Genomic DNA, 13,133 nt, shown 5'->3' with positions numbered 1-13,133 from the left:
AAACTACATGTTAAAATTGGTGTTATGTTCAAAAGACAAATTACTGTCTATTTTGACTAACATAGTACCATGAGAAATACTACGACGTTCTAATCATACTGTGAAATATCTAATATTACTTGGAATAACTTAATATTAATAGTACTTTAATACTTTTCAATGAACTGGCGACCATACAAAGTAGGTATTTTAAGCCAAGTATGAATGGAGATGAGTGTAGGATGAGGGGTGCGATATTTACGTTATCTTCCCACTTCCCTTCGTGTACTATTTAAGAATCAGAGATAAAAAATAATGCCCCAGGTGAGGCTCGAACTCACAACCCCGGCATAGCTCACGATCACTGCCTTATAAGTACCGTGCGCTAACCGATTGCGCCACTGGGGCTTATAGGCCGGGTTGAATATTTTGAATCGAACCCATGGACGCTTTCTTGTATTGAAGGGTTATTAAATTAAAATTGTTAAAATATCCTGTAGGCTATAATTTTTCCAAAATAATTTCATAATTTAGTCTGAAAAGTAGTTTTATTATTTAGTTGAAATTAAAGTATTTTTATAGACAAGATTTTGTCATAATCAATTTTGAAAATCGTAAAAATAGTTGATGCTTTTTTTACGTTTAGCTGTTATTGAGTACTTTTGGTTTGTATTCCATAATCCTCCTCATTGCTTTTTAAGGATAAGACAAATAAAGATATACAGGGTGGCGCAGATGGATTGGGTGGTTTTAAAATATTTGTCAAACTGTCAATTTTAAAGGTATTAAATTGAAATAAAGTGCAAAACGTGTACTTACAATGGAAGTTTATCGACAACAAATTTGTTAAGTTAGTTTTTAAAAATTACATCCATCAAATGCCTTCCTTCAAAATCTAAAATCCAGCAAGGCAAGTGGAGATTGGCTACGACTTCGTTTTTGTAAAAATCGTTCTAAGTAGTCGATTTTCTATCTTATCCTCATAAAAATCTGTATTTGTAGAACATTTTATTTCTTTTAGTATTGGTTAAGAAGTAAGTTTCTAATATTCCTCTTCGGAGATTTGTCTAATTAGTTAATATACTATTTTACTTCACTAAAGTTTGATTTAATTAGTTGAATTCAAATTTATTCCCCTAAAATTGAGTTTTGGTAGATGGTTGAATATTTTCACACTATAGGAACAGAGTAAAGGTCATTATGAAGTGTTTAGTCAAGTGTAAACTAACAAACCCAGTGCGAAAATAAGATTACTTTACCACAACAAGGCTGTGAGGGTTGTGCGAACAACTTCTGAATATTGTACGAGAAAAGCCACATTTGGCAAATGTGAGATGAGCCGCATCCTAGCTACGTGTTGAGGCCGCCATTGTCAGACAACATTGTGAGGTAAAGTAACTAAGTCTTAGATTGTTACTATTCATGTAGTAGTAGGCACCAAGCAATAATATAAATTCAAATATTAACTAGTAGATTTTATCGAATATAACATCTGATACAAAAAAGTAAATGCAGGGTCATTGGTGTCGCCTTTGTAACACTAAAGTCTTTTAGCTACAATTCCACTGGGGTTCGGAGTCGAGCTGGCCTATCAGGCAATGCTCGCAAAAGACAATGATTCACTTTATAACTTATTTCTGAACTTAAGTTTCTCTATACTATAGGAGCATGTTACGTAGGAGTTATACTGTATGTTATGTAACTATTTGACAGATAAGTATTCATGTAAAACATATGAAAAGTAAAAAGTAGGACTAACTCTTGATGTCTGTTTTGGTTTACTTTATGTTATTTGTACATCTTCACCCCATATTAAAACCATTGGTAATAAATACGCACTTTAAGACTTGCCGTTTATATGGATAATTTGAACACGATTTTAAGGCTAGTTCTGACCAATTTGTGATGACGTTTTGTTGATAAATGTTAGTTTCTTTATAGATATTTTAAATGTGTTGTGAACGTAATAATCTGTTTGTAAATTTTGATTTAGTATTATCACCAAAATTGTAAGAACCATTGGTAAAATCTAACCTTGATTAAGAGAGAAATATTTAGTCAACACCATAGAACTCATCAACGCAGAAAAAAAAACACTATAACGTAGTTGTATAATGCAGGGAAATGAACAGGTCTACTTTCAGCTTGTACTATTTGAAATTAGTAAATCTAAATACGATTCTAAAATTATTAAATAGTTTTTCAAAGTTCTTTGACAACCATTGATAAAAAAGCAACCTCGTGGATAAAATCAAATGCAACTCATTTTATAGAAGAATAAGTGTTGATAATTATGGAAAAATAAAATAGATTATCTATATATTAATAGGCAAATATGCTTCTTTAAAACCCTTTTTCCTCAGCTCGTGTGCATCGCAGGGAAAATCTACACATACTGTTAGAAAGATATTTTCCTGTAAATGTGCAGAATCCCTTTAAAAATTAAAACAGGCTCAAATATAAGCACAAAAAATTACTTTGAAATAAAAAATAAAAAACTAACATGGGCTTTATGGCTTGCCATGCTGGTGACGAAATATAAACAGAAAATAAAACAAATGTTAGAAATTAAAAATCACATGTTTCATTTACAGCGTGGGGTGAAAATAGAGAAGCATGTAGGCTACCTTTGACTTACAACTACACATTCCATCCCCATGTTAAAGTTGTCCCCACGCTTAAATTAAATTCGTCGTAGTTGATGTGAGCCACCAACAGATTGCTCTGATCTAAATGAATGATTTCTGTCGAATACACATTGCTTTTTACAAAATCAAACTTTTGGAATGACTTATTATGAGCTTAAGCAACTGTTGAATTGTTATGACCCATCTACTTTGTTAGCAACGAAAAATAAGGTACAGTAGAAAATTGAATTTTATACACACATTCTGTGGCTGGCTCACACAACTACATGGTTTTAAATTTAAAAAAATTGCTACAGCTGAACCATATAGATGGAATGTCTACTTCAGTATCCAATAGTCAATGCGTGTAAGTTACATATTTTTGGTCGAGTTTTTGACCACTGGACGACCACTAGTAAGTATAAATTAATTATAGATATTAAGCAATGTAGCAATACCGCTAGCGCTAGAGGATCGCCACAGATTGTATTAATCTCACCGTTCCACTTCATTAGTCCTTTTAGTGGTCTTTGACCGCAACTTGGCTAAGGAGAAAACAAGGCAAGAAAGGGAAAATTTGATATAAAGGGTGGCGCAGATGGATCGGGTGGTTTTAAAATACTTGTCAAACTATCAATTTTAAAGGTATTGGATTGAAATAAAGTGCAAAACGTGTACTTACAATGGAAGTTTATCGACAACAAATTTGTTAAGTTAGTTTTTAAAAATTACATCCATCAAATGCCTTCCTTCTCAAGCGACGCATTTTTGGAGTCGGTCCTTGAGGTTCCGCATTGCTCGCTCAAGCACATCACCAGGAATTGATGTGATTTCGTTGTGAATTGAAGCCTTCAACTCCTGAAGCAAGGGTCTACATGAACAAATCCCGGACCATTCAGGAGTTGAAGGCTGCAATTCACAACGAAATCACATCAATTCCTGGTGATGTGCTTGAGCGAGCAATGCGGAACCTCAAGGGCCGACTCCAAGAATGCGTCACTCGAGAAGGAAGGCATTTGATGGATGTAACTTTTAAAAACTAACTTAACTAATTTTTTGTCAGTAAACTTCCATTGTAAGTACACGTTTTGCACTTTATTTCAATCCAATACCTTTAAAATTGATAGTTTGACAAGTATTTTAAAACCACCCGATCCATCTGCGCCACCCTTTATATCAAATTTTCCCTTTCTTGCCTTGTTTTCTCCTTAGCCAAGTTGCGGTCAAAGACCACTAAAAGGACTAATGAAGTGGAACGGTGAGATTAATACAATCTGTGGCGATCCTCTAGCGCTAGCGGTATTGCTACATTGCTTAATATCTATAATTAATTTATACTTACTAGTGGTCGTCCAGTGGTCAAAAACTCGACCAAAAATATGTAACTTACACGCATTGACTATTGGATACTGAAGTAGACATTCCATCTATATGGTTCAGCTGTAGCAATTTTTTTAAATTTAAAACCATGTAGTTGTGTGAGCCAGCCACAGAATGTGTGTATAAAATTCAATTTTCTACTGTACCTTATTTTTCGTTGCTAACAAAGTAGATGGGTCATAACAATTCAACAGTTGCTTAAGCTCATAATAAGTCATTCCAAAAGTTTGATTTTGTAAAAAGCAATGTGTATTCGACAGAAATCATTCATTTAGATCAGAGCAATCTGTTGGTGGCTCACATCAACTACGACGAATTTAATTTAAGCGTGGGGACAACTTTAACATGGGGATGGAATGTGTAGTTGTAAGTCAAAGGTAGCCTACATGCTTCTCTATTTTCACCCCACGCTGTAAATGAAACATGTGATTTTTAATTTCTAACATTTGTTTTATTTTCTGTTTATATTTCGTCACCAGCATGGCAAGCCATAAAGCCCATGTTAGTTTTTTATTTTTTATTTCAAAGTAATTTTTTGTGCTTATATTTGAGCCTGTTTTAATTTTTAAAGGGATTCTGCACATTTACAGGAAAATATCTTTCTAACAGTATGTGTAGATTTTCCCTGCGATGCACACGAGCTGAGGAAAAAGGGTTTTAAAGAAGCATTCTTGCCTATTAATATATAGATAATCTATTTTATTTTTCCATAATTATCAACACTTATTCTTCTATAAAATGAGTTGCATTTGATTTTATCCACGAGGTTGCTTTTTTATCAATGGTTGTCAAAGAACTTTGAAAAACTATTTAATAATTTTAGAATCGTATTTAGATTTACTAATTTCAAATAGTACAAGCTGAAAGTAGACCTGTTCATTTCCCTGCATTATACAACTACGTTATAGTGTTTTTTTTTCTGCGTTGATGAGTTCTATGGTGTTGACTAAATATTTCTCTCTTAATCAAGGTTAGATTTTACCAATGGTTCTTACAATTTTGGTGATAATACTAAATCAAAATTTACAAACAGATTATTACGTTCACAACACATTTAAAATATCTATAAAGAAACTAACATTTATCAACAAAACGTCATCACAAATTGGTCAGAACTAGCCTTAAAATCGTGTTCAAATTATCCATATAAACGGCAAGTCTTAAAGTGCGTATTTATTACCAATGGTTTTAATATGGGGTGAAGATGTACAAATAACATAAAGTAAACCAAAACAGACATCAAGAGTTAGTCCTACTTTTTACTTTTCATATGTTTTACATGAATACTTATCTGTCAAATAGTTACATAACATACAGTATAACTCCTACGTAACATGCTCCTATAGTATAGAGAAACTTAAGTTCAGAAATAAGTTATAAAGTGAATCATTGTCTTTTGCGAGCATTGCCTGATAGGCCAGCTCGACTCCGAACCCCAGTGGAATTGTAGCTAAAAAGACTTTAGTGTTACAAAGGCGACACCAATGACCCTGCATTTACTTTTTTGTATCAGATGTTATATTCGATAAAATCTACTAGTTAATATTTGAATTTATATTATTGCTTGGTGCCTACTACTACATGAATAGTAACAATCTAAGACTTAGTTACTTTACCTCACAATGTTGTCTGACAATGGCGGCCTCAACACGTAGCTAGGATGCGGCTCATCTCACATTTGCCAAATGTGGCTTTTCTCGTACAATATTCAGAAGTTGTTCGCACAACCCTCACAGCCTTGTTGTGGTAAAGTAATCTTATTTTCGCACTGGGTTTGTTAGTTTACACTTGACTAAACACTTCATAATGACCTTTACTCTGTTCCTATAGTGTGAAAATATTCAACCATCTACCAAAACTCAATTTTAGGGGAATAAATTTGAATTCAACTAATTAAATCAAACTTTAGTGAAGTAAAATAGTATATTAACTAATTAGACAAATCTCCGAAGAGGAATATTAGAAACTTACTTCTTGACCAATACTAAAAGAAATAAAATGTTCTACAAATACAGATTTTTATGAGGATAAGATAGAAAATCGACTACTTAGAACGATTTTTACAAAAACGAAGTCGTAGCCAATCTCCACTTGCCTTGCTGGATTTTAGATAGTTGATGAACCGTTTTCTTGTAACGAAAGAACTTGTGTGCAAAATATATGTTGTGTAGTCATTTAAAATTACAAATAATATCTTTAACTTATTTTGTTTATTCTACGCCAATAGTTACCAAAATATTCAAATATATATTTTTTTTAGGAACGCATTTTCAAATATAGATGGAACAATTTTTCGTCATACTGCAGCAAAAACAGCCGTTATGAATATGCGTTGCGGGCCTAAAATAACATTCTAGGGAGTAAAAAGCGTGTTTAGCCCCTAGGGAGTAAAAATCAGCTGTTGTCAACTCAAATGTAAATTTCGATTTTAAACAATTGTATGTATCGAAATAATGTATCGACTGTTTAATCTATTGTAGTTAATTGTTGCCTTAATGTAAATAGTTCGACATATCGATAGTATAATCTTTGACTATTGTATAATGCACGCTAACACAATCGTAACAGACGAAACGATTGAATCACTTACAGCTGATTGATTGCATCACCAAATTAAATTGAAAACACGTTAGAAGTAGTTGTGAGAGGTTATCTTTAAATGAAACTATTTCAGTTTTGTATCATAGTATGTTCAAATAATGGTACATGGACAAAAAGAGTCTTTTCAAACCTCGCTCATATGCCAACCTCGGCTTCACCTCGATCGTAAAACTTGAGCTTGGGTCTAAAAGAGTCACGTTAGGCCCTAATAATGAAATATACTATTTACCCCCTCCCCCCCTAAAATAGTATAGTGAGGATATAAGATTTTCGTAATTTTTTTAGTTTGAGTTTTGGGTGTATATATCTATATGCTAGGTATCCGTTTGGTAACAGCCAATATAGTTTATACTGATTCCACAATCTATGCATCCAATCACAATCTATGTGATTCCACATCTGTGTCAATTTCCTCTTATAAATAATTTCTGCTGAAAAAATCAATGAAACCAATTATTTCTGCTTTGCATATTAGTTGTAGATGATAAACAACAGCACGTATGAACTACTGCAGTATACCACTGTTATAAATAAAAATTAAAATAAATAAAGCTGAGAAGTAAGCTACGCATTTATGACTGCATGACTGGTAGTATTGTGGAACTCAGCACACTAATGGGTATATAGGTGGCCTCGTCAATATCTCGTTAGCATCACAGCATGTGAATGAAAACAACGATCAATCGAGGTAAACCTATCAATAACCGGAACATTCCATCCGAGAAAACCTTTCAAGGTTAGCAGTTTGTTGAAATTTGTATCACCAATATTAAGATAATTGTGTAAAACCGAAAAGTAGCAATATTGTAGCAATATTTTCACATAGCAATAATTTTTTTACAAATTTATCTGGGATACAATTTACAGACCTCGAAATTTAGCATGAAGCTAGTTGTTGATCAGCGGATATGAGAAAGTATGTGTCTGTTTGCTACCATTTATTTAATTGATTTGCGAACCTACCACTAAGTGAGATCTGAACCACTATGTCACAATGTACTTAATTATACACTTAATACTCATATACTGTGATTTAACGGATTTCAACTCAAACCTCCGTACCATAAGTCACCTGTTCTAACCACTAGACCAGTACAAAAGTCCAGCAACTCGCAAGAGAAGAAGTGAAGAAGAAAAACATCGACAACACTAAATAAAATCATAAATCAACGTTATAAAACCGTATGTTGTGGTTGGAACAATAGAATGCCACTCGCAATACTTATTCTTCCTTTACTTAACTACAATCAAACTTTCTACCATCTAACTTTGCCTGTCTAAATAAATGGTTTTTCATTTCAATCAATGACAAGTCGTGGTGTATTACAGAAAATCTACTTTGAAAAACAGCGAGAAACATTCTACTTACCAATTTCTCTGAATTAACTAGATCACAGTCTTGGAGAGGCAAAGATAAAAATATTTCTGAAAGGAAATTAAGTTGAGACTTCATCTCAGAGATGGCGACGACACTGAGTTTCTCTCGATCATTCAAAGAGACGACATTTAAAAATGGTTTGTATGATTAATACCCCCGCCGCAACTAACCTGCAAACTGAGCGAATTATCATATACCTGGCTGGATTTCTACTAAAATATTCCCTTAAAATTATCAGATTTATTTCCTATTTAAATAACATTAATTTTAATGAGTACTTAGGTTTGCTGCAACAGAGAATGTATTGAGTGTGTTTTTTTACTGAAATATTGATAGCTTAAGGCAAACAACAACGCGCTCCAATATACACAATTATTTCTTCTTAAAGCTCTACAAAATGGTTTGAAAGGAAATTGAGAAGTTTTTGGGGAACCCCAATTTTTACTCCATAAAACCCCCATTTACCATTTGACCATTTCCACAGAATGCAGCACAGAAAACTATTTTACTTTTGAGTAAGTCCAAATATATTAAACCCAAATCTCAGCATAGGCCTACATGTGAACTCAACAACGTTTAAATTCTCCACTATTAAATATGTAAACATAAAAAGTAAAAACCTTTATCAAAGTATTATAAACAATAAAAGGGATGACAATTCCTTAATATTTTTATCTTTTATTCTATACCCACAATCTAACATAAATTATTAAGTGAATAATAATCATACTAATCTCAGATATTTAAATGCCTCCCAATTTGTCTTAACCCACCACATTACTGTCTTTAAAAGAATGAACTCCAATAATACTACTGTATGGCGAAACTTAAATCCACCCAAGCTGTGCAACGGAACCAGACTGACGGTTTAAGAAATTACACCATAATTGATCGAAGCGAAAAAACCAAACAGCTAAAAACTTATATATTTAGGTATACACCTAATGAAAACAACAAAAAAACATTGTTTGCCCACACGCAAATAAGTAAAAAATAGTTATATTTTTGTTTTTGGTAGGCCTATACATTTGTATTATTTATCGTAAAGAACAAATTACCGTTTAAAATAATAGTTGTTAGCACAGCAACACGCGCCGTGTAATTGCTAGTATAAATACAAAAAATATACCACCTAACAAGAAAAATGCTGTAATGACAAATTTTAAACGTAATAAGGTAGTTTTAAAAATACTCAATACTGCTATGTTAAAACCAACTGATATTTATAATTGCCTATCTAATTAGATAAACACTCTAATTACGCAAAACTACAAAATGTGTTTGTGAATTAATTAATTATAGCCTTTGCGGTAGGTGGATATTTATGTTTTGTGTAAATAAATGATTATACATTTGAGCCATTACGAGATTTTATTATCATAATCATTATATTACTTTTTGATACAATATTTGCAAATTCGTATCAACCGTAACGATTTACTAATTATAATAGTTTTAAAAGTGTAGTAAATCTCGTGTAAACAGAAGCAATCAAAGTTATCGATTCTTTTATTTAAAAAATATCCTACTGTACCATATTTTCGTACTGAACGTTTCAATATTTATGGGAAGGATGAGCAAGAAAACTAGCTACAGGCTACTTTACGACCATATCAATACTTCATATTATCAGTATTACATAAATGGACTGTAAAACCTTAAAACTAAGAAAAAACTAGAAATAAATATTTTAGATTTTTTGCGAACAAAATTTAGATATCAAAACGTATGTAAACTTCAGCTGTCAAATTTGGAGATACTCTAATTTTGAAAACGCCAAAAAATAGAGAACTCTAAAGTAGTGTTAGAACTACTTTATCTACTGGTAAAATCAGTACTCGAGGCTACGGAGTAAAGTTTAACCAGGCCCTGCGGTTTAGAGGTTAAACCACTCCCCGCAAACCACACAAACTGTAAGGCGTCCCTGCTTGAGGCTATGTCGGACTGTAAAAATTATTTACGCCACTGTAATTAATACTTATCTTCATACCCTGAGCCATAGCAAACCTGCAGACTAAGCGAATATATAATTGCCAGTTTGGATTTTAACTAAAATATTTCGTTAAACATTCCATACTTGTTCCCTAGTTCAATATCATTAGGTTTAATAAGTACTTATTGCCTTGTTACTATGTCCCTGGTCACTGACCTGTTGTCTGACGGGAATAGACTGCATCGCCGTGAAACTAAACTAATTTTTTTTCCACACATTTAAAGCTACTCACATACACTCATAAATAATGTTAATATACGTGAAGAAAACATGCTTTACTTAGATTTGCTGCTCCGGAGAAGGTCAAATAAAATTATGTTTTACTGAAAAGCTAATAGCTCGGTATAAAAAAACATATTCGCCAAATTATATATTCTTCATCAGAATAATGAGGGAATTTTATGTTTACAGATTTTTAAAATTTTCTTTGGAAAAAAACTGTACTAACACCAACGCTTCATTGTACAAATTTGATCGTTTTTAAAGCTCCACGAAATGGTTTAGAACAAAATTGCAAATTTCAAGTTTTGTGCGATAAAAGGGAAATATACTAATCATAAAACCCCGTACTCATAGTACGATCATGCTGGTTCGGAAGCTTGTGGGAATATGAAGTTGACAAGATGGTGTTTTTACCTCAAGGGACATCAAAACGAAAAATCTGCCTCGGGTGTAGGTCTTGCCATGAGACCTACAGTAAAAGCTCATTCCCTACATCGATTAAAAAGAATCTCACCATGAAAATTATATACTAAACTTAATATACATCATCATCATCATTATTCCCAACATCACTCTAACTTATTAAAAACTATACTTCCGTCACAATTTTTCGTACGATGCAATCGATATATATATTCTAACCAAATTCCCTTATTTCAATGCTAAGCCACAAAATCATTATTGAAAATCTAAATTCCAATCGCCACCATTATTGGTTCTCCTCATTGGGATCCATCCTATACCAAGCTCTATTCAGCCTTGCGACAAAGCGTCGGACCCTTGGATTAATCTCGACCTATAACGAGGTACGAATGAATGGACGACAGGAATTTCTAAATTATTACCAAAGTTGTTCACAGTACATATTGTCACTGGATAACAAAGAAAATGTATTGTTTGATTTATCATCCATATGAATAATACAGATGTGTGTCTCTTATATACATGGTATTCTCTTTGCGTAACCCCAAAACTATAACGCACAAAGTCGTGGTTTTGGTACTTATATAATTCTACAAAAAGATAAGTAATTTATCACCACAATACGATGTTTATAGGCGTTTTACAGACGTTTATTTGAGGCCAAAGGTAGGTTTGCTGTCCATGCCAGCTGTAATCGTCAATTGGGTGCCGAGCAGGTTTTTACATCCCTAGGGCCGAAAACCAACTGTTTGCTTTTTTAATTAAAACATTTTTGTATATTAAATACACTAGCTGTTACCCACGGGCTTCACCCCGTTTGACTTCATAAGTATTAATAAAACTATTGATTGGTTAAGTTAAGCTGAAATAAACAAAACAGAATATAGTAATACAAACAAATAATAATCAAACCTGATTTTAATAAGGCAATAGATTGAAAGAATAACATACAAATAAGTACAGCTGAGGTATTTTTAACATTAGGTATATGGAAAGTTACCTTAAAGGGCAATTTATGAAATAATGGATAGTTTTGCGCAAGGTTTCTCGTCATGACGAACATTTAAAAAAAGTTCATGGGTACCTTGGGATTTATACAATATTTATAATTATAAGCAATGTCCATATGCATTGCAATAGACTTGTTATTGTCACAGCTGCCTAGGCTATTTATTATTATTTTTGCTGATTTCTCAAAATATTTTACATAACCTTAAAGTTGTAGTAATGTTGACTGTTAGTGTGCATTTTGTGGCGAATAATTGTAACAAGGTATAGTGTGGTGAAAAATGGCGTTCGTAGCACGGGCCGAAATTGTTTTGCAGCTCTAGATCGTTATAAGTTCTCGACTTCGTCTCGAACTTAAAAATTATCTCGAGCCAGCAATACCTCATTTTTGGTCCTAGGTACGAAATATGCTGATACAAATGTTTATGTAAATAAATCAGCATTATACTGATTTAATTACTCAGCAAGAACAACAAGGTAGAAAACATACTGTGTTCTAGGCTCAAACATTTCTGTAAACAATGTTGGTTGAACAATGCTGTAATGTTCCTTGGTGTTTTAGTCCACGATACATTGAATGGTGAAACATACGCAAATTTTTCTTTTTTACTTATGTTAATTTCAATCAATAGAAGAGATGCCCTGCATTTAATTTAAGTGTTTACCAAAGAAGTCTTTACAATGAGTGAATTAATTCATACAGAACATTGTCTAAAGAAACGTTTAAGGTATAGGTATTAGTAAAATAAATAATATAAAGTATGCAAATAAAATATAAGCGATTCTGTTTTTCTCCATTTTAAAAAATATACTGAATTTTAACAGTGTGCATTTAAACACGTATCAGCCACAAATAGACAAAAAGGCAAAATAAAAATAGCTTTAAGAGGAACAATATGTAACACTTGAAATACCTCATGAATCATTATAGAAATCATCGGAACAGCTGTTCACAGACAGTGGTTTTATCGTAGAGTGAGACAGAGCAACAACAATAGGTACATCAGCTGACTGCCACTGCCGTCTGGATCTTTTACAATTAAAATGGTGTTAATGTTTTTGTTAGCATTCTCTGCATGTAACAACTCGCATGTTGAAACAAAACAATTATCAAAGTTTCTACCTTCGGGTTCCTTTTTTAATTGCCTCCATATTTAAAATTGTACAGCAGTTATTAAAGTTTGTATTTTACTATTAAATCAATAGTAAGAATTTGGTTTTACGGTTAGAGGTTTTGATTTTCCTACCAATCACTGTCTAATATTTCGATTTAATGATTACAATGTTTAAAATTTGAAATTTTTGTTACTCAAGCGCAGCTGATTTAGTGTAATTAATGCAACTGGATCGTCTAGTATTCGTAATTATTTCCAAGATAATTTTTGTAAAAATGTATTAATTCACAAACCAACAATATATAAGAATTAAAAACAATATTATAGTATTGAAACAAAACTATTTTACCTTTTCCAAGTAGGTATTTCACCATCGTACACCACCACACTGTTTTGACACACATATT

General features: G+C 32.6%; 1 non-coding gene across 1 annotated transcript; it reads right to left on the bottom strand.

Annotated features, from left to right (window-relative positions):
- Positions 1-295: 295 nt before the first annotated feature.
- On the bottom strand, positions 296-387 carry Trnai-uau (transfer RNA isoleucine (anticodon UAU)). The gene is given in 2 exon segments: positions 296-331; positions 350-387. It is a non-coding gene; the product is annotated as a tRNA-Ile (tRNA).
- Positions 388-13,133: the final 12,746 nt, after the last annotated feature.

The sequence above is a fragment of the Macrosteles quadrilineatus genome, unplaced genomic scaffold (genome assembly GCF_028750875.1).
Source record: "Macrosteles quadrilineatus isolate MER2022 unplaced genomic scaffold, UCM_ALF_1.0 Scaffold_3__2_contigs__length_128488019, whole genome shotgun sequence".
Taxonomy (NCBI): Eukaryota; Metazoa; Arthropoda; class Insecta; order Hemiptera; family Cicadellidae; genus Macrosteles; species Macrosteles quadrilineatus.
This window is presented reverse-complemented; position numbering and strand designations above follow the sequence as displayed.